Source organism: Pseudophryne corroboree, chromosome 4 (assembly GCF_028390025.1).
Source record: "Pseudophryne corroboree isolate aPseCor3 chromosome 4, aPseCor3.hap2, whole genome shotgun sequence".
In the NCBI taxonomy this organism is placed as follows: domain Eukaryota; kingdom Metazoa; phylum Chordata; class Amphibia; order Anura; family Myobatrachidae; genus Pseudophryne; species Pseudophryne corroboree.
Window position 1 is genome coordinate 68726435 of NC_086447.1, and position 23437 is coordinate 68749871.

Genomic DNA, 23437 nt, shown 5'->3' on the forward strand with positions numbered 1-23437 from the left:
GTCATCATTTTGACTCAGTTGGCAGAAACAGAGGCCCTGTTTATCTGGTATGTTCCCAACTTACTTTGGGAAACTGCGTTCTGCAGTTTGTTACAGGCTTAACTTGTGATGCGGGTTAGCATGTTTGTTCTACGGCTACGTTGCCGCCACCGAAGTTGGTGGAGGTTCCTTCTTTTGGGAAGAGGGGCTTTTCTTGGGCGAATGCCCGAGGAGTCTCTGCGGTTCAACTTTGCCGAGCGGATTCTTGGTACGGGTCAGATGCTTTTGCAATGCTTTACAAGTCTGATACCCTGATTGTTGGGGACTTTTCGTTGGCTCATTCGGTGCTGCAGAGTCGTCCGCACTCTCCCGCCCGTTTGGGAGCTTTGGTATAAACCCCATGGTCCTTTTGGAGTCCCCAGCATCCTCTAGGACGTATGAGAAAATAGGATTTTGGTACCTACCGGTAAATCCTTTTCTCTTAGTCCGTAGAGGATGCTGGGCGCCCGTCCCAGTGCATACGGTGTCTGCAGTTATTGCTTTTGGTTACACCCTGGTGGTGTGTATTCTCTGTTTGGCGGTTGCTACCGTTGTTCATGACATAGCATGAGGGGTCGTATTTTTGTTTCAGTGGACACACGGGTTGTGTTACATATTCTCTCAGCATGTGGCGGTGTTTTGTTCATGCCGTTGGCTGGTATTCTACTGAATGCCATGTTCTACGGTATGTTTGAGGTGTGAGCTGGTATGACACTCACCGTGTTTATAACAGTAAATTCTTTCCTCGAAATTGTCCATCTCTCCTGGGCACAGTTTTCTAACTGAGGTCTGGAGGAGGGGCATAGAGGGAGGAGCCAGTTCACACCCAGTTTAAGTCTTTATAGTGTGCCCAAGCTCCTGAGGATCCGTCTATACCCCATGGTCCTTTTGGAGTCCCCAGCATCCTCTACGGACTAAGAGAAAAGGATTTACCGGTAGGTACCAAAATCCTATTATAAATCACCATACTATGGTCTACCACGCAGTACTAGGAGACCATGGCACTTTTGGGCACCCAAAATGAAACATCTTCCTAGGATACGTGGAACTGTGGGTAGATTGTCTATAGACACGCACACAAACTAATAGAGTCATTTGTTCTGATGAGACTACCTTGCACTAGTGAAAGCTACAGTAGCATCTGATTTATTGCAATGAATAACAGGATATTGCACAGATACAATAGAATAATGTAGTGGTTGTCTGCACACAAAATATTGTTCACTAAATGTCTTCATTCTTATTAGGTCCGCCTGCATAGACGTTATATCATTTCATTATTGTTACAATTGCATGAAGCTTGGAATCCATCTTTTGTATTGTCCGAAAGAGTGCAATACTTCTTTAACTGATCGCAGTTGGAGAAATTATCAGCCCGTGGTCAAGGATTGGCTGTAACGATACAAAATGTAAATAATGATTCATAAGTCTGTACCAAGTTGATAAATGAATAGAGTGATATTGCTCACTGGCTGATTAAGCAGATTACATTCATTAAACTCTGTGTCATCATACAATGGGGTGTACAGTATGTATCAAAGCTTGGAGACAGAAATAGTGGAGAGAGATAAAGGGTTCTATTTATTAATACTTGGAACAGAGATAAAGTACCAGTCAACCAGCTCCTGTTATGTTACAGACTGCGGGGGACATGTACTAAGAAGTGATATTAGCGGAGAAGTGAGCCAGTGGAGAAGTTGCCCCATCAACCAATCAGCAGCTCTGTATAATTCTATAGTATGTAAATTATATATGTTACTTCAATGCTGATTGGATGCCATTGGCAACTTCTCCACTGGCTCACTTCTCCGCTCTTATCACTGCTTAGTAAATGCCCCCTGTGTTTGAAAAATGACAGATAGGAGCTGATTGGTTGGTACTTTTTCTCTCTGCACTTTATCTCTCTACAAGGCTTAAATAGACCCCAAAGTATTTTATCTCTCTCTACGCTTTGATACATACAGTATGCCCCAATATTCTTATTAAACCAATAAATGGATATACAGTATAAAGTAATAGTGTGACATCACAAGTACAGTGATATCGGAAACACATGTAAATCAGCCATTACTACATTGTCACAGTTCAAATACTTATTCTTTTTCTGTAAATCTATATTTTGCTGGGACAAATGCTGTAGACTTTATGACAATTATTGAGGTGTGCATAACATGGGAACCCCAACATTTGAACATGGAGGGTTGGAGGCCTGCCCTGGGATGGCTCATTGGGCTTCAAACGTAAAAAAAAAATGCATACAGTGCATACAGATTGCTTTTAGACAAGGCTTAATAAATAGTACATGCAATCCCAATGTCACGCTCAGCAAAGACTGGGGTTCCGACAACCGAGCTTGGGCTGGGAGGACAGCTGACTGTGTAGGAAGTAGGTGAGGTGGTTGAATGTAGTTCTTCCTCATGAGGTGGAGGCCTAGTAGGGGTAGAGTTGGCTGGTGAGCAGAAGAAATAGTGAGGACTCTGTTGGAGGTTAACTGTATCTTTAATGAAGAAATAACTGTACACCGATACTTGAAGAACTGAAAGACACGGGAAAAGAACTGGAGTCAATGATTAAATGATTTGAGGAATGGAGCTGAAGATCACCGGTATTTGAGGCACTGAAAAACTGTGGTTTATGTTTGGTAGACAAGGCTGAAGGAGGTGGGTTTTGAAGAACTGAAAGACTGTGGCTTGTGACTGGTAGACGAGATTAAAGGAGACTGGTTTTGAAGAACTGAAAGACTGTGGCTGGAGCTTGGAGAGAGAGGCTGAATAACTCCGATTCTGAAGAAACGAAGACTGTGGCTTGGGCTTGGAAAGAGAGGGTGAAGAACTCAGATTCTGAAGAAACGAAGACTGTGTGGTTTGGGCTAGCGAGATGCCCGCAGGGACCACCGTTTAGCACCCAAAGCCCCTTAATGACCGGGGGCCCGTAAGCGTCTCCACGAGTGGCGATGGGTTAAGCGACAAGACTTCAGCAGCGATAGGTCACGAACTGATGATAGCAACCGAAACTGGGGATCCAGGAGCAGCCTGGGAGCACAGAGCTGGAGCACCTTTCACAGGAAAGCAACTTGAAGCACTGGCACTCTCTCCCTGAGCCAGCCCCCTTTTATAAGGGAAGACTGCACCGGATTGGCTGGAAGCAGAGTGTGAATTCACTTGGCAGATCTCTGGTCTCCAACATGGCCGTCCCTAGCACTGGGGACATTCTCAGCTGCAGCACTTTAGCTAACACAGCTCCGGCCCTGACTTCCTGAAACAGAGTCACTGCCAGAGGGCTCTGATGCAGCGACTACCCAGCGCAGCGCCCGGCTCACCAGACCCCGGCCTCTGACCTCCGGAAGCCACACACGTGGCCAAGGACCCGCTGCAAGCAGTTCCCTGCCGTCGCAGCCGCGCCAACCACCGGGATGGCAGGCCCCCGGGAGACCGCACCGGAGGTAAGGCTTCGGATGCTGACACCCAATACTAGGGGAACCAGGCAAACATTTAGGTATGGTTCATGTTTATGTGGGAGAGGCTTATTACCAGGACCGGATTAAGGGCCACTTGGGTCTAGGGCTGTAAATGTTCATGGTTCTATACTGAGAAGGGGAGGAGCTGTGACCAGTGCTGTGTGGGTATGACCAGTGCTGTGTGGGTGTGACCAGTGATGTGTGGGTGTGACCAGTAATGTGCGGGCGTGGCCAGTGACATTTGGGTGTGTCCATCCCCTATACTATTATCCCCAATTGCTCCCTACATACAAAAAAATAGAAAAATTGCATAATTTTTTTAGAAAACTAGAAAAACCATTTTAATAATTATGATTTATGCTCGGCAGCTGGTGACCATTATGCCGCCATGACGATGGGCCTATGTTTATGTGGAGTCCTGGAGCTGGAGCTCTATCCGCCACATTTATAACCTGGCCCTGCTTATTACATTTAGGTAGAGATGTGCGCGGAGCCTCGTGGTTAGATTTTGATTCTAATATCGTCGTGCTTTGGCAAATCCACCCTAAAGTGTTTTGATTCGGAATTTGGATTTAAAAGCTGATTCTTGTGATTTCTTGAAAGTGGATACAAATACCTAAAATCGTGTCATTTTTGCAATCCAAAACCGGAAAATCGGTTTTAAATTTCGAATTGGGACTCTGTTCGGATCGGATTCACTCAGGGGAACTGAACCGGGTATCCGTTCGGTTCAGAACCACAAAATTTGGATGGGTTTGTTTTTCTAAAGAGCGGAACTGCACGTCTATATACTGTATACAGTGACTAGCCCATAGGAAACTGGTGCATTAGAAGCATTACTGGGTACACTACAGGCAGAAATGTGATTCCTCTACAAGTATCAATGCCAAAAATATTGCCCACATTGGAGCCCCAACCCTAAAAGCTGTTCTGGTTCACAATATAATTACTTGCTAGGGTTCCCTGGAGGAAAGGGCCACCACAGAATCCCATAGGGACACAGGGTGGGATGTACTGAAGCCAAAAATGTGATAAAAACCCTGTTTTTACCACATGTACTGAGCTTGGATATGGTGGGTAACGCTATCTGTAGTTGGCATTACCCAACAGAAGCCTATGGGCTTTTCTCTGCAATTCCCCCTGAGAGGGATCTAATCAGTTCCCTCCCAGCACCCTCCGCGGCCGCCATATCTCCCTGCGCATGCATAAAAGGCCTCCCTGGTCCTAAACCCGGAAGTCCCGGCGTTTGCAAAGGCAACTCTTTTTGGAAGAGTTGTCCTTTTCGATACTAATAGCATATGTTAGTACATAGTATCATTGTGATGTTTGACGGAATAACTTCCTCAGCATTAGTAAATCCAGCCATAAAGGGGAGATGTATCAAGCCTGGGAGAGAGATAAAGTGTAGATGTTGCCCGATTGCACCCATTAGCTTCTCTCTGTTTATCTAGCACAGGCTATAAAGGAAATGACCTTATTTAATATGAGCTAAACTCAGTATAACTGTAGAAATATCAGGGTGTGAGACCCAAGAATCAAACACAATAAAAGTCTGGGTACCTGAGCAGCAAATGGTTAATCTGAGACAGTAACACACAAGGCACAAAGTATCGGCAAAGAGACAAGTACTATGGGGCGAGCAGTCTGCTATTAGGCATAAGGAAATGTAATGCAGAACTGGAGAACAAGATAACTACTATTTACCAGCAACTATAGACTCTGGGGGTCATTCCGAGTTGATCACTAGCTGAAAATGTTCGCTGCGCCACGATGATGCAAAAAAAGGCACTTCTGCGCATGCGTATGCGCACGCGCAACGTACTTTCACAACGGCCGATGTAGTTTCCAACAAGGTCTAGCTATGCATTTCAGTCGCACTGGCTGCCGCAGAGTGATTGACATGAAGTGGGCGTTTCTGGGTGTCAACTGACCGTTTTCAGGGAGTGTTCGGAAAAATGCAGGCGTGCCAGGAAAAATGCAGGCATGGCTGGGTGAACGCAGGGCGTGTTTGTGACGTCTAATCCAGAACTGAATGGTCTGAAGTGATTGCAAGTGCTGAGTAGGTCTGGAGCTACTCTAAAACTGCACATTTTTTTTTGTAGCCGTTCTGCGATGGAAGCAATCGCACTATTGCTAAGCTAATATACACTCCCAGAGGGCGGCGGCTTAGCATTTGCATGGCAGCGAAAAACTGCTAGTGAGCGATCAACTCGGAATGACCCCCTCTGTTATAAGTCTGGATTACCGTACATTCCTGTGACCCCTCAGCACAGATACAGAGAGGCTAGACGGAACACGGAAGACTGCAAAAACATGATGTTCTGTACATATGCACTATACTATAGGATCTTTATATTTAACTACAGTAATAATAATCTCCAAAAATTGAAATAGAGGCCTATTTCCTTAAACCAGGTGTGTTAGGACTTGTCGGCAGTCATCAGGTCACAATGAGTACTGTATATCGACAGGGTCAAACTGTCAACATGCAGCAAGTTGGCATGCTCTGCGTCAGTGGCCTCACAAGGCGTGTGCGGGTGGTGCTGCCCGCACCCGGGTGTGACACCTGGATGGGAGGTGACACCAAATGTCAGCTCCTCCGCAATGACAGGAGTCAGGTGCTGCAGTGTGAAAGTCTCCTACATCACCCAGCTCCTGTCAAAGAAAAGGAGCCGACAGCGCACGGAGACTGTCTCCGGGGGCATGCCCAGCATCTCTGGAGATGCTGGGCACGCCCCCAGTGTGACGATTTCTGGATCTCCGTGAGGACATGCCACCTGTATATAAGGTCACACCCTCTTTTTACCGCAGGCACGCCGGGAGATCAGGGGTGCGCACCGGGTGTCACCGCACCCGGTGACGCCACTTCTCAGCGTGTCTACAGTGACCATGTTGACATCCATCATTTCTATCAGGATGATATGTTGACGTGATGAATTGTCGACAAACCGTCCCGTGGTCTAGTGGCTTATTACCCTCTCCCGGTAGCAACAGCAGCTGCTCCAACGTCTTTTGGGTCCTGCTGGGCTGTGATGGTCACTTCCGGGGTGGACCTGTGATGCTGCAGTGTTCTGGTGAGTATTTCACCCACCCAACCCTTCTCCTCAGTGCCTAACCATAACCTCCCCTCCCCCCCCAGCCCAACCTTAATCATCCCACCCACAGCCTAACTCGAACTGTCGGCATCCTGAAACTGTTGACATTTTAATGGCAACATTTCAAATGTCAACGTTGTCTACAGTTTGTGGATGTTGACCTATTTTTATGGGGACAGTCTGCAGGGCCATAGAAAGCAATGCATGGCCCTGGCAATGAATAGGGCCATTGCCCATAAAGTGGGAGTGTCCACTTCCCATAAACAAAAATTACATTTAAATATAAAATATAATAATTGCGGAGCTGCTTTGTGTGCTCCACATGGTGGCACCATTCTCATGAAGGGGGAAGGGGGGACACGAGGAGGGCACCCGCTTCCTACCGTGCTCACTACGGAAAGTGGGTCCCTCCAACTTGCCCGTCACCATCTTTCCATTGATATATGAGAAGATGGTACCTGTGCACTAGAGAGTAAAGACTCTGGCACAGTCTTTGCTTTCAATGTGCGGCGGCCATCTTCCCGAAGATGTCACTGAGAAGATGGCGCCAGCCATAAGAATGAGTATACTCCAGGAGGGGACAGATATTTAGTACCCCCAAAGACCAAGACAATGTTGAGGTGTTGTCTTTATGAACATTGACATGGCAACTGCTGACCATTTGACCGGATACCCTCAAGCCAAATAGGTCCATTATACATGAGGAAACAATAGTTTCAGCATACAGTAGGTATATAAGAGATTTGTAACATATGGAGACAAAAGCATTGAGAGACTATTGTGTAACAATGTAACATATATGTTCATTTTAAAATAAACTAAAGTGTAAAAAAAAACACAAGGCAAGGTGGAGGTTTACCAGATTCCTATGTAAAGTAGGCCCATCAGATGTAATTAGAGATGCATGTTCTCTGGTCACAGAGTGACGCCACACCTGGATCTCCGACGCGTGCTCGCATTGGATAATGTAGTTTCCAAGTTCTAGCTTCTCTTATTATGTGACTGACTGTGGCCATTTTGTTGATACTTTATGCGTGTCAATGCAAAGAGAGAACCGCGTAATCATAAGCCATGACCCTTCCGGTTCCAGAATGTTTATCAAATGCTTTCCATATACCGGAGGTTACCCGCGGACATGATTGGCTGCGGTTTATGGACATTATTGGCAACTGTTGGTTGAATCTATGACTCACCCACCCCACCTGGTGTTTGGTCACCATCAGTACGTGAGGAAGATGCATAAAGTACGGGGTATGGGTCATTAGGTCGACTAACACTTAGGTCGACAGTCATTAGGTCGACCACTATTGGTCGACACACATTAGGTCAACCTGGTGACCACGTCGACCTAATGCATGTCGACCAATAGTGGTCGACCTAATGGCTGTATCCCAAAGTATCATTGCCGAGCCGGAAGTAAGGAATGGGCACTTCTGGATTTGGTCAAATGAAGTTCTGTCTATATTTTGTATTTATTTCTATTTTAGAACACCAGGATTATATATGGAATTGTAGTATGCCGTATGTATGTTATATTTACTGGTTTTAAGGTTATATACCAGTGGTTCCCAAACATTTTTGAGTCACGCCGCCCTAGAGCATCAGAATTTTTTATCATGGCACCCCTAGGCCAAACAATTCTGATTGAGAAATGTATAAAGAAATATTAAATGAAGTAAATGGTGTTTATATATCATCCTTAGGGTCAGTGATGTGGTGAGGGACAAGAGTTGCCTCTGTTTGTCCACATAGTTTATGATTGGCAGCCACAAGCACTGGTTTTGCCTATTACATTGACTGTAAATCATTTGAATTGGTGCTGGACCACCAATCCAAGGCACCCCATGGTACCACGGTACACAGTTTGAAAACCAAAAAACTGTAGAGACTTCTAATGGAAGTATTCACGTAGATAGATTGTGGGAACTAAATGCAACATCACATGGTGTTATTTCCAATGACCCCCCTTCCTTCTATTTGAGGGCCCTGAACCAGATTGCAGAGAGGGATCGGTAATGATGATTCCTCTGTCCTCACCACCAGCAGTAACTAATAGGCCATGGGGTGAGGCAACTTTGAATTTAACACTTACAGATGAAAGGCGGGATGTATCTGCTTACACATGACAATGACAATTCATCCTGCCCTCTGTTGGTTTCCTGCATTTCAGTACCTGTGATCACTGGCATGCAGGTACACTTACCTGCAAGGAGGTGGGTGTGTGTGTGGGGTGGGGGCTGGATTGCATACCCTAAACATAATAAGAGGTGCGACCATGCTGAGACTTGTAGTGCCTCACAGAAAAAAAGGAATATGCAGGTGTACACTCTAAGTACTAAGGACACTGCTGATCGGGACAATTATGAACAATTTAGCATGGGGTAAAAGTGAGGTTCTTAGCATAATTTTGGCCAAAGAAATATGGGTCCACCTGTCACGACCAGCTGGCCTCATCAGGTAGGACAGCCAGAGGTGTAGCAAGGTGTCATGGTGCCTGGAGCAAGGTATGTTTTGGCGCACCCCTCCCCTGTACTGAATTGGGGGCGTGGCCTCCAGGGCCGGTTCTAGACCTAGTGACATCCAGGGCGAAAGTTTCCTTTGGCACGCCCCCCCCACACACACCCAGAGGTCAAGCATAGTGTGCGCCTAAGGTGCGCGGCAAAAAATAGGAGTGTGGCTTCATAGGGAAGGGGCATGGCCACAGTTATGCCCCCTGTATTTATGGAATCAGTTGTTGTGCCCCCTGTAGCTGTGCCACCAGTAGGTGTGCCCCCTGTAGATTTGCCCCCAGTAGATGTGCCTCCTGTAGCTGTGCCCGAAGTAGTTGTGTCCCCTGTAGCTATGCCCTCTGTAAGTGTGCCCCGAGTGGGTGTGCCTCTTGTAGCTGTGCCCAGAGTAATTGTGCACCCTGCTCTGTGCCCCCTGTAGCTGTTCCCCCTATAGATTTGCCCCCCAGTAGTTGTGCCCCCTGTAGATTTGCCCCCAGTAGATGTGCCCCCTGTAGGTGTGCCTCCTATAGCTGTGGCCCCAGTAGCTTTGCCCCCTATAGATTTGCCCCAGTAGCTGTGCCCCCTATAGATTTGCCCCCTGTATCTGTGCCCCCAGTAGCTGTGCCCCCTATAGATTTGCCCCCTGTAGCTGTGCCCCCAGTAGGTGTGCTCCCTATAGATTTGTCCCCAGTAGTTGTGCCCCCTGTAGATTTGACCCCTGTAGCTGTGGCCCCAGTAGGTGTGCCCCCTATAGATTTGCCCTCAGTAGCTGTGCCCCCTATAGATTTTCCCCAAGTAGTTGTGCCCCCTGTAGCTGTGGTCCCAGTAGGTGTGCCCCCTGTAGCTGTGGCCCCAGTAGGTGTGTCTCCTATAGATTTGCCCCCAGTAGTTGTGCCCCCTGTAGATTTGACCCCTGTAGCTGTGGCCCCAGTAGGTGTGCCCCCTATAGATTTGCCCTCAGTAGCTGTGCCCCCTATAGATTTCCCCCAAGTAGTTGTGCCCCCTGTAGCTGTGGCCCCAGTAGGTGTGCCCCCTGTAGCTGTGGCCCCAGTAGGTGTGTCTCCTATAGATTTGCCCCCAGAGAGGAGGGACGGGAGGGGAGGGGGGCAGAGAAGAGGGACGGGAGGCGAGGGGAGGGAGAGACTTGAAGCAGCTCGGGCTTCCAGCTGTCAGTGACTGACAGCTGCGGCTGCGAGCTGCTTGCGGCCAGTCGGAGGTTACGGCGAGTCGAGCTGCGGAGCCCTGTACTGTCTTGGGCGCCTGGAGCTCGAGCTCCAGGAACCGCCCTCCCTACGCCCCTGAGGACAGCACCTGCTGGGTCAGATCTTCTGATAAGAGCTGTCCCGGCGAAGAGAGGATTTCCAGGTTTATGACCCAGTTGTATTATTGCGCCTGTGTGTCCATAAGCCTGCGCAATTTCCAGAGGGACAGAGAGGGATTCTCCTCCTTTTCATTTTCAGTAACACAATGGTTATTGCTGCTACAATGAATGATTTTTCTATAATTATTAAGGAAGTGATACCAACCCCTCTATAAGACATTGTTGAAATGCTCAGATGTTCCTATTTAAGATTAAGAGAAGGTGAAACACTGATTTGCAAATCATTATGACACAGAGACTAGTGTCCCCATAGCTGCCGATTTATGTTTTTGCTGGTGGGTGCTCGGCGGGAGGCAGCATCGGAAAAGAACGGAGAGCCGCGGCAGTGACTAATGCCCATTACACATTATGCCACACACCATAATGCCCATTACACATTATGCCACACATCATAATGCCCATTACACATTATGCAACACACCTATGGCCCATGACACATTATGCAACACACCATAATGCCTATTACACAATATGCCACACACCGTAATGCCCATTACACAATATTCCACACACCGTAATGCCCATTACACAATATGCCACACACCATAATGTCTATTACACATTATGCTACACACCATAACACTTATTGGCCCTCATTCCGAGTTGATCGCTCGCTAGCTACTTTTAGCAGCCGTGCAAACGCATTGTCGCCGCCCACGGGGGAGTGTATTTTCGCTTTGCAAGTGTGCGAACGCATGTGCAACCGAGCGATACAAAAACATTTTGTGCAAAACAAGACCAACCCTGTAGTTACAATGATTTCAGTGACGGAGGTCCCAGAATTGACGTCAGATACCCGCCCTGCAAATGCCTGGTCACGCCTGCGTTTTCCCTACCACTCCGAAAAAAAAGGGTCAGTAGACACCCATAAACGCCCACTTCCTGTCAATCTCCTTGCGATCGGCTGTGCGAATGGATTAGTCGTTAGAAGCATTGCACAGCAACGATGCTGTTTGTACCTGTACGTCGCGCGTGCGCATTGCGGTCCATACGCATGCGCAGTTTTGCCGTTTTTTTACCTGATCGCTGCACTGCGCGTTGTCAGGGGTTTCATGCTCTGGGTTCCATCCTCGCAGGGGTCTCCTGCGCATTGGCAAGGGTTTCATGTGTGTTGCCATGGGTCTCCTGCACGTTGCCAGGCATTTCATGTGCGTTGCCAGGCGTTTCATGTGCATTACCAGGCATCACCTGTGCATTTCCAGGGGTTTCCTGCGTGTTGCCAGGGGTCTCCTGTGTGTTGCCAGGGGCTTCCTGTGTGTTGCCAGGGGTTTCCTGCGTGTTGCCAGGGGTCTCATGTGTGTTGCCAGGGGCTTCCTGTGTGTTGCCAGGGGTTTCCTGCGTGTTGCCAGGGGTCTCCTGTGTGTTGCCAGGGGCTTCCTGTGTGTTGCCAGGGGTTTCCTGCGTGTTGCCAGGGGTTTCCTGTGTGTTGCCAGGGGTTTCCTGCGTGTTGCCCCAGTAAAGTTAGGGAGGATGGGTGCGGGCATCAGTAAGGTTGCTGCTAGCCCCCGCACACCCCGCAGTAGATTGAGACGCGCTGGGGGCTGCAGAAGCGCTTTCGTACCATACCATAGTGTAAAGAAACACCCTCTTAAAATGGCCGCTGCCGAGGAGACAGGCGCTAGAGGTCAAATATGACCTTTAGCATCTGTCTCCTCCTCGGCAGAAGCCATATTTTTTTTTTTTACACTGCTATGGTACGGAAGCGCTTCCGCAGCCCCCAGCGTGCCTCAGTCTACTGTGGGGCCTGTGGCGGCTAGCTTTACTGGGGCAGTGGCTCTGTGGGTGCTCCTTGTTGTCCGTGGGTGCTCGGGCCCAGGAGCACCCACGGAGTCGGTGAAGAATGTACCGTATGTCATTTCTTGCACAAATGGGGATGAGGGAATATTTTCTGGGGCGGTTGTGCTCGCCTCTCGGTGGAAGGATTTAGGTGTGATGTGACCTAATTTCCGCAGACACCAGAAGGGTACAGGCGTTTGTAAATGCAAAGTTTGCTCAATGTTTTACCTCTTTTCTAATACAGCCTCGGACATCTCAGGCTTTGAGGATAAATCATTGCTGACCTGGCCAAGAACACTTATGTTTTTTGCCCATATTATACTACTATACAGTATATATATTATATTTTCTATCTATTTCTTTGATGGTAAAAATATAACCTAGTAATAGTAGTAATAGTAGTAGGAATAGTAGGAATAGCAATAGTAATACACATAAAACAAGCGTGATTACGGGGTGTAGAATCTGCAGGTTTTTTAACCGATGTTTAGTAAATACTGTACATCAGTAGTTGTAACTCTTGCAGACATTTGCTAAATACATAAGGGAATAAATATATTTATTAATTGTTAGGTTTTAGATCCAGTAATTATAATTTCTACTCGCTGCTTCTTTGATAGCATCACATGTTCCCCAGGGGTTGGGGCTGCATTACCGGCGGGTGGGATCCCGGCCGCAGAATGCCGGAGGGGGTGCGATCACAACGAAGCCCCTTGTGGACTCGGTGGCGAGCTGCACTTGCCACAGGTTCTATTACCACTCTATGGGGGGAATTCAAATGTTTGAAAAGTCGGTTGGGTGTCTGTTTTTTCCTGTCTATTAGATAGGAAAAAACAGACACCCAACTGACTTTTCAAACAATTGAATATCCCCCTATGAGTGTCGTGGACACGTACGAGTGGGAATAGTCCCTTCTAGTCGGCATGCCGACTGCCGGTATTGTGAGGGTCCGGGATGCAGGGGGAGTTATTGTGACAGTCGGACACATAACTACATCCCGTTCCCCAGCAGTAAATAATCTCATGAACAGTATATATGTAATGTGTGCCCAGTATGTAATGTCTGACACAAGTGAACACATTAATTTTCCCTGCACAGTGTAAGGAACAAGCAACGGCTGATAATTTGAATGAGTTTAATAATAGATGTTACGTTAAACACTGGTGACGCACGTAAATTCTCATAAAGAACCTGTTGGCACAGTCCGCATCAGCGCATCCAACCTCAAGTGAGTTATAGCAGACCAGCTGAAAGATGAAATCACAACGTGTTACAATTTTACAACGTAAGTATACTTGGGTGGTCAGGTTTAGCTAGGCTTGCCTACCCTCCCGCATTCAGCGGGAGGCTCCCAATTTTTACATGAGCCTCCCGCTGCCCCGCATACCTTGTCAGCCCTCCCGATTTTGAAGTCTTTCTCCCCGTAAATTCGGACTGCGCATGCGCAAGTCTGGAAATGCGGGGGGCGGGGCAGCAGGGGAGAGGCAGACTGTGTCCTGTGAGAGCTCTGTGCGCTGCAGAGTGTCAGAGTCTGCAGCAGGATGTGAAGACTGAGCACAGCAGCCACCTGTAGTGTACAGGGGAGCACATGACCCGGCAGCCAGGGCTCTGCATCCCGGTGGCTGGCCCCGCCCACCACACTAACAGTACAGTAGGCAGCGTGGCACAGCCCAGCCTTCCTGCTCCTGCTTGTGTCTGCCCTGTGCTACTTCCCCCACCACACACTCCCTGCTCTTCCCAGGAGCGACGCATGGAGCAACAAACCGGGTGTATACTGTGTCTGCTGGGGGCTATTGGGGGGAAAGAGGTGTAATGGAATGTGCTACTGTGTGTAATATGGGGGGGTAGTGTAATGTGCTGCTGTGTGTAATATGGGGGAGTGTAATGTGCTACTGTGTGTAATATGGGGGGTAGTGTAATGTGCTACTGTGTGTAATATGGGGGAGTATAGTGTAATGTGCTGCTGTGTGTAATATGGGGGGGTTAGTGTAATGTGCTACTGTGTGTAATATGGGGGGTAGTGTAATGTGCTACTACTGTGTGTAATATGGGTGGGTGTAGTGTAATGTGCTACTGTGTGTAATATGGGTGGGTGTAGTGTAATGTGCTACTGTGTGTAATATGGGGGAGTGTAATGTGCTACTGTGTGTAATATGAGGGAGTGTAATGTGCTACTACTGTGTGTAATATGGGTGGGTGTAGTGTAATGTGCTACTACTGTGTGTAATATGGGTGGGTGTAGTGTAATGTGCTACTACTGTGTGTAATATGGGGGAGTGTAATGTGCTACTGTGTGTAATATGGGGGAGTGTAATGTGCTACTACTGTGTGTAATATGGGTGGGTGTAGTGTAATGTGCTACTACTGTGTGTAATATGGGTGGGTGTAGTGTAATGTGCTACTGTGTGTAATATGGGTGGGTGTAGTGTAATGTGCTACTGCGTGTAATATGGGGGGGTGTAGTGTAATTTGCCACTGTGTGTAATATGGGGGGGGTGTATTGTAATTTGCCACTGTGTGTAATATGGGGGGGGAGGGGGGGGGGGCGGTGTAAAATGTAATGTAATGTGTTACTGTGGTAATATGGGGGGACATGGAGCAGCGGGTCCCAGAGCTGCTCGCAGAGGCTGGTGAGACATGGAGCTGTGGGTCTTGCTGAAGCGCTGCTGTCTATCATGGTGTGACACATACACACACACAGTCTCTCTCAGGTATAGGGGCTCTACCTGGCGTAGTGTGTATAAGGGACTCTACCTGGGATAATGTGTGTAAGGATACCTGGCGTAGGCTACCTGGCGTAATGTGTGTAAGAGGCTACCTGACATGATGTGCGTAAGAGGCTATCTGGTGTAGGCTACCTGGAGTAATGTGCGTAAGAGGCTACCTGGCGTGATGTGCGTAAGAGACTACCTGGAGTAATGTGTGTAAGAGGCTACCTGGCATGATGTGCGTAAGAGGCTATCTGGTGTAGGCTACCTGGAGTAATGTGCGTAAGAGGCTACCTGGCGTGATGTGCGTAAGAGGCTATCTGGTGTAGGCTACCTGGAGTAATGTGCGTAAGAGGCTACCTGGCGTGATGTGTGTAAGAGGCTACCTGGTGTAGGCTACCTGGAGTAATGTGCGTAAGAGGCTACCTGGCGTGATGTGTGTAAGAGGCAACCTGGTGTAGGCTACCTGGAGTAATGTACGTAAGAGGCTACCTGGCATGATGTGCGTAAGAGGCTATCTGGTGTAGGCTACCTGGAGTAATGTGCGTAAGAGGCTACCTGGCGTGATGTGCGTAAGAGACTACCTGGACTAATGTGTGTAAGAGGCTACCTGGCATGATGTGCGTAAGAGGCTATCTGGTGTAGGCTACCTGGAGTAATGTGCGTAAGAGGCTACCTGGCGTGATGTGCGTAAGAGGCTATCTGGTGTAGGCTACCTGGAGTAATGTGCGTAAGAGGCTACCTGGCGTGATGTGTGTAAGAGGCTACCTGGTGTAGGCTACCTGGAGTAATGTACGTAAGAGGCTACCTGGCATGATGTGCGTAAGAGGCTATCTGGTGTAGGCTACCTGGAGTAATGTGCGTAAGAGGCTACCTGGCGTGATGTGCGTAAGAGGCTACCTGGCGTATGGTGTATATAAGGGGCTGTCAGGCGTAATGTGTATAATGGGTACTACTGTGGGATGTAATGTGACAAATGTACACTACTGTGCAGGGTAATGTAATGTGAATTTTGTGGTCATACCACTTTCCCATAAAACCATGTCCCTATTTTACGTGTGGGTGGGGGGCATGACCCCCCTCCCCAACGGAAAGCGCTGCGTGTTCTGCTGCCACCTGTAATCTCCCTGAAACTACTAGAAAGTAGGCAAGTATGGGTTTAGCTGACACTGGGGGGGTTAGGTTTAGGCTGCGGGGTGTGGGAGGTTAGGGTTAGGCTACGGCCAGGGGGGGTTAGGGTTCGGCATCACCAGGGGGAAGTTAGGTTTAGGCACTAAGGGAGGCAGGTTAGGTTTAGGCTGTGGGACAGGTGGGGTTAGGTTTAGGCTGCGGGGTGTGGGAGGTTAGGGTTAGGCTACGGCCAGGGGGGGGGGTTAGGGTTCGGCATCACCAGGGGGAAGTTAGGTTTAAGCACTAAGGGAGGCAGGTTAGGTTTAGGCTGTGGGACAGGGAGGGTTAGGTTTAGGTACCACCAGGGGGAGGTTAGGTTTAGGCTGTGGGACAGGGAGGGTTAGGTTTAGGTACCACCAGGGGGAGGTTAGGTTTAGGCTGTGGGACAGGGAGGGTTAGGTTTAGGTACCACCAGGGGGAGGTTAGGTTTAGGCTGTGGGACAGGGAGGGTTAGCTTTAGTTACCACCAGGGGGAGGTTAGGGTTAGGAACTAAGGTAGGAGGTTAGGGTTAGGCTGTGAGTAGGGAGGGGCAGGGGATACACACCTCCTGATGGTGTTGGTATATTGACCGCCGGAATCCCATCCGGTGGTCATTCATACCGAACCCATATGGCCATATAGACAATACAATACATAAAAAAATATATATCTATACATTCAAAATAAAAAAATAAAAACTGTTAAAAATGATTGTTCCTCTGGCTGACCACTCTATAATGATTATTAGCAGTTAGTAGCTGTAATTACAGCAATTATCAGTCATTCATTCCGAGCTCAGAATTATTGCAGTTTCAGATGTTAGTTTTTAAAACAGCTCCACATATCACTCAGATGGTTGGCCTCAATCTGTGTTAGTACAGTATGGTTATTCCCACCTTTCAAATGTAATTCATTGTACTCTCCCCCGTTACTTACAGCGGTCACATTTCCCAAAAAAAATAGTTTTTTTTGTCTTTCTGCCTTAGCTAAATTCATGTAGTATTATCTTACCACTTCCCTAGGGCAGATGCAGGGGTGTCACTAACCTCGGTGACACCTGGCCCAGGTGAAATGCCACTAAGGAAGGGGGCGTGGCATTGCAGCCCGACCCCCATTTTCATCACTCTGGGGGTTTACCCCTGAGACTGTCTTGTCTGCAGTGCCAGCTCCTACACTGTGACAGGGGCCGAGTGTTGCACGTAATGTCACAGTGCAGCACCCGGCTCCTACCACTGAGGAAGAGCCGGCATTTTGGTATCGTTCCTCTCCAGGTAACACCTGGGTATGGCCCGCATCCCCGTAGTGACGCCACTTCCAGATGTAATATGTGTATACGCAGGGCCGCATCTAGCCCTTGTGGCGCCCCGGGTGAAAAATATGGGCGTGGCTTCATGAAGGGGCGTGGTCAGTTATGCCCCCAGTAGTATTGCCCCAAGTAGAGTTGTATTGCCCCCAGTAGAGCTTCCTATTCATAAAGGATGGCCAGAATCTGCACCATCCACAATGCACAATAACATGCATAGCAGGCGGATACCACCCAAGGCAAACAACTGTATCCACTAGCCTTCCTAACTTGACTACCCTTTGTTTGGGCATTGAAAATTACCCCCGTTATGGGTGGAACAGCCAACTACCAGTCAACGAGGGGAGCACACCCAAAATAAGTCATTATAGCCAGACTGGTGATCTGCCATTCTTTCCCACCACACCAAGATTCTGCCTCAGAACCGCTGCACCGCCATCATACCAAACTAGAGAAAACAGCAACCAGGGAGAGATCCTCAATAAACAAGAAGGGCCCCTCCTCGGACAACTGGACTCCGCGGACCTTCTCAGATACTCAAATCAAAATTTAATGCTGAAATGTGGAACTCACCATCATTGGCCATAACAAATTTAGTCACAGCCACATTAAACTTCTGCCCGGCTGCGTGTATGGCAACCAAATACTGTATCTCACCACCCCAAACCAGCCTGGGCTCAATAAAACATAAGAAATTACAAGGCGGCCTGACCAATAATACTCGTGAAAGCTATAATAGAGCACCATAAATACAGGTCCGTCCTCAACCCCAGATCATTGCCAACCAAATGGATAAGCAAAACCAGTGGACCACCAAAATTCCTAGCAAAGTACAACAGCCATACTTAAAAGTAGAGATGAGCGGGTATATACTAGTCCAGTGTCTTGTGCTGCATCTTGCTGCTCAGTGTCAGTTCTCAGTAGTATCATCACCAGTGATCAGTATTACTGCTCATTGTCTTGTGCTGCATTGTGGTGCTCAGTAATACTACAGCACATTACTAATACTAGTCCAGTGTCTTGTGCTCATCTTGCTGCTCAGTGTCAGTTCTCAGTAGTATCATCATCAGTGCTCAGTATCACTGCTCATTGTCTTGTGCTGCATTGTGGTGCTCAGTATTACTACAGTACATTACTAATATACTTGTCCAGTGTCTTGTGCTGCATCTTGCTGCTGTAGGGTGCTGTGGTAGTGTCCTGTCACTGTGCATTGGTCATCATCATTCCAGTCACAGTGGTATCTGGTATCTATCTAGTGGTATCTAATTCCAGACATTACTGTCGTCTAATTCCAGATATATTACTGGCATATAATTCCACACATTAAAAAATGGAGAACAAAAATGTGGAGGGTAAAATAGGGAAAGATCAAGATCCACTTCTACCTTGTGCTGAAGCTGCTGCCACTAGTCATGGCAGAGACGATGAAATGCCATCATCGTCGTCTGCCAAGGCCGATGCCCAATGTCATAGTAGAGAGCATGGAAAATCCAAAAAGCAAAAGTTCAGTAAAATGACCCAAAGATCTAAATTAAAATCGTCTGAGGAGAAGCGTAAACTTGCCAATATGCCATTTACGACACGGAGTGGCAAGGAACGGCTGAGGCCCTGGCCTATGTTCATGGCTAGTAGTTCAACTTCACCTGAGGATGGAAGCACTCATCCTCCCGCTAGAAAAATGAAAAGAGTTAAGCTGGCAAAAGCACAGCAAAGAACTGTGCGTTCTTCGAAATCACAAATCCCCATGGAGAGTCCAATTGTGTCGGTTGCGATGCCTGACCTTCCCAACACTGGACGGGAAGAGGTGGCTCCTTCCACCATTTGCACGCCCTCTGCAAGTGCTGGAAGGAGCACCCACAGTCCAGTTCCTGATAGTCAAATTGAAGATGTCACTGTTGAAGTACACCAAGATAAGGATATGGGTGTTGCTGGCGCTGAGGAGGAAATTGATGAGGAGGATTCTGATGGTGAGGTGGTTTGTTTAAGTCAGGCACCCGGGGAGACACCTGTTGTCCGTGGGAGGAATATGGCCATTGACATGCCTGGTCAAAATACCAAAAAAATCACATCTTCGGTGTGGAATTATTTAAACAGAAATGCAGACAACAGGTGTCAAGCCGTGTGTTGCCTTTGTCAAGCTGTAATAAATAGGGGTAAGGACGTTAACCACCTAGGAACATCCTCCCTTATACGTCACCTGGAGCGTATTCATCAGAAGTCAGTGACAAGTTCAAAAACTTTGGGTGACAGCGGAAGCAGTCCACTGACAACTAAATCCCTTCTTCCTCTTGTACCCAAGCTCCTGCAAACCACACCACCAACTCCCTCAATTTCAATTTCCACCTTAGACAGGAACACCAATAGTCCTGCAGCCCATGTCACTGGCAAGTCCTTACTGGGATTCCTCCGATGGATCCTTGAGTGGAACGCCTACTGATGCTGTTGCTGCTGGCGCTGCTGTTGTTGCTGCTGGGAGTCGATCGTCATCCCAGAGGGGATGTCGGAAGACCACTTGTACTACTTCCAGTAAGTAATATACTGTCCAACAGTCCTTTGCGAGGAAGATGAAATTTCACAGCAGTCATCCTGTTGCAAAGCAGATAACTCAGGCCTTGACAACTGTCTTGGTGTTAGACATGCGTCCGGTACCCACAGTTAGTTCACAGGGACTTAGAGAATTGCTTGAGGTAGTGTGTCCCCGGTCACCGCTTTCCATAAGAGGCACACAGCTGACAACCTCTTACGGAAACTGAGGAACATCATCGCAGATTGGCTTACCCCAATTGGACTCTCCTGGGGATTTGTGATATCGGACAACGCCACTAATATTGTGCGTGCATTACATGTGGGCATATTCCAGCACGTCCCATGTTTTGCACATACAATTAATTTGGTGGTGCATAATATTTTGAAAAACGACAGGGGCGTGCAGGAGATGCTGTCGGTGGCCTGAAAAATTGCGGGCCACTTTCGGCATTCAGCCACGCGTGCCGAAGACTGGAGCACCAGCAAACACTCATGAACATGCCCTGCTGAAGCAAGAGGTGGTAACGAGGTGGAATTCAACCCTCTATATGCTTCAGAGGATGGAGGAGCAGCAAAAGGCCATTCAAGCCTATACATCTGTCTACGATATAGGCAAAGGAGGGGGAATGCACCTGACTCAAGCGCAGTGGAGAATGATTTCCATGTTGTGCAAGGTTCTCCAACCCTTTGAACTTGCCACACGTAAAGTCAGTTCAGACACTGCCAGCCTAAGTCAGGTCATTCCCCTCATCAGGCTTTTGCAGAAGAAGCTGGAGAGATTGAAGGAGGAGCTAAAATGGAGCGATTCCGCTAGGCATATGGGACTTGTGGATGGAGCTTTTCATTCGCTTAACCAGATTTCACGGGTGGTCAATCTGTTGAAATCAGAGCACTACATTTTGGCCACCGTGCTCGATCCTAGGTTTAAAGCCTACGTTGTATCTCTCTTTCCGGCAGACACAAGTCTGCAGATGGTCAAAGACCTGCTGGTGAGACAATTGTCAAGTCAAGCGGAACGTGACCCACCAACAGCTCCTCCTTCATTTTCTACCGCCACTGGAACTGCCAGGAAAAGGATAACATTTCCAAAACCACCCGCTGGCAGTGATGCAGGGCAGCCAGGAGCAAGTGCTGACATCTGGTCCGGACTGAAGGACCTGCCAACGATTACTGACATGTCGTCTACTGTCAATGCATATGATTCTGTCACCATTGAAAGAATGGTGGAGGATTATATGAGTGACAGCATCACTGTAGGCATGTCACACAGTCCGTACGTATACTGGCAGGAAAGAGAGGCAATTTGGAGGTCCTTGCACAAACTGGCTTTATTTTACCTAAGTTGCCTCCCCTCCAGTGTGTACTCTGAAAGAGTGTTTAGTGCAGCCGGTCACCTTGACAGCGATCGGCGTAGGAGGTTACTTCCACAAAATGTGGAGAAGATGATGTTCATCAAAATTAATTATAATAAATTCCTCCGTGGAGACATTTACCAGCAATTGCCTCCAGAAAGTGCACAGGGACCTGTGATAGTGGATTCCAGTGGGGACGAATTAATACCCTGTGAGGAGGAGGATATACACAGTGAAAGGGGTGAGGAATCGGGAGATGAGGATGAGGTGGACATCTTGCCTCTGTAGAGCCAGTTTATGCAAGGAGAGATTGATTGCTTTTTTGGTGGGGGCCCAAACCAACCAGTAATTTCAGCCACAGTCGTGTGGCAGACCCTGTCGCTGAAATGATTGGTTTGTTAAAGTGTCCTGTTTATACTAGAGATGAGCGCCTGAAATTTTTCGGGTTTTGTGTTTTGGTTTTGGGTTCGGTTCCGCGGCCGTGTTTTGGGTTCGACCGCGTTTTGGCAAAACCTCACCGAATTTTTTTTGTCGGATTCGGGTGTGTTTTGGATTCGGGTGTTTTTTTCAAAAAACCCTAAAAAACAGCTTAAATCATAGAATTTGGGGGTCATTTTGATCCCATATTATTATTAACCTCAAAAACCATAATTTCCACTCATTTTCAGTCTATTCTGAATACCTCACACCTCACAATATTATTTTTAGTCCTAAAATTTGCACCGAGGTCGCTGGATGACTAAGCTAAGCGACCCTAGTGGCCGACACAAACACCTGGCCCATCTAGGAGTGGCACTGCAGTGTCACGCAGGATGGCCCTTCCAAAAAACACTCCCCAAACAGCACATGACGCAAAGAAAAAAAGAGGTGCAATGAGGTAGCTGTGTGACTAAGCTCAGCGACCCAAGTGGCCGACACAAACACCTGGCCCATCTAGGAGTGGCACTGCAGTGTCACGCAGGATGTCCCTTCCAAAAAACCCTCCCCAAACAGCACATGACGCAAAGAAAAAAAGAGGCGCAATGAGGTAGCTGTGTGAGTAAGATTAGCGACCCTAGTGGCCGACACAAACACCGGGCCCATTTAGGAGTGGCACTGTAGTGTCACGCAGGATGGCCCTTCCAAAAAAACCTCCCCAAACAGCACGACGCAAAGAAAAAAAGAGGCGCAATGAGGTAGCTGTGTGAGTAAGATTAGTGACCCTAGTGGCCGACACAAACACCGGGCCCATTTAGGAGTGGCACTGCAGTGTCACGCAGGATGGCCCTTCCAAAAAACCCTCCCCAAACAGCACATGACGCAAAGAAAAAAAGAGGCGCAATGAGGTAGCTGTGTGAGTAAGATTAGCGACCCTAGCGGCCGACACAAACACCGGGCCCATTTAGGAGTGGCACTGCAGTGTCACGCAGGATGGCCCTTCCAAAAAACCCTCCCCAAACAGCACATGACGCAAAGAAAAAAAGAGGCGCAATGAGGTAGCTGTGTGAGTAAGATTAGCGACCCTAGTGGCCGACACAAACACCGGGCCCATTTAGGAGTGGCACTGCAGTGTCACGCAGGATGGCCCTTCCAAAAAACCCTCCCCAAACAGCACATGACGCAAAGAAAAAAAGAGGCGCAATGAGGTAGCTGTGTGAGTAAGATTAGCGACCCTAGTGGCCGACACAAACACCGGGCCCATCTAGGAGTGGCACTGCAGTGTCACGTAGGATGTCCCTTCCAAAAAACCCTCCCCAAACAGCACATGACGCAAAGAAAAAAAGAGGCGCAATGAGGTAGCTGTGTGAGTAAGATTAGCGACCCTAGTGGCCGACACAAACACCGGGCCCATCTAGGAGTGGCACTGCAGTGTCACGCAGGATGGCCCTTCCAAAAAACCCTCCCCAAACAGCACATGACGCAAAGAAAAATAAAAGAAAAAAGAGGTGCAAGATGGAATTGTCCTTGGGCCCTCCCACCCACCCTTATGTTGTATAAACAGGACATGCACACTTTAACCAACCCATCATTTCAGTGACAGGGTCTGCCACACGACTGTGACTGATATGACGGGTTGGTTTGGACCCCCACCAAAAAGAAGCAATTAATCTCTCCTTGCACAAACTGGCTCTACAGAGGCAAGATGTCCACCTCATCATCATCCTCCGATATATCACCGTGTACATCCCCCTCCTCACAGATT

General features: G+C 48.1%; 1 long non-coding RNA gene across 1 annotated transcript in view; it reads right to left on the reverse strand.

Moving 5' to 3' along the window:
- Positions 1 to 1135: 1135 nt before the first annotated feature.
- The window catches only part of LOC134911109 (uncharacterized), a 42511-nt gene continuing 20209 nt past the window's right edge, over positions 1136 to 23437 (reverse strand). The window contains exon 3 of the long non-coding RNA XR_010176324.1: positions 1136 to 1410. This is a non-coding gene — a long non-coding RNA (uncharacterized LOC134911109). The remainder of the gene's footprint in view (positions 1411 to 23437) is intronic.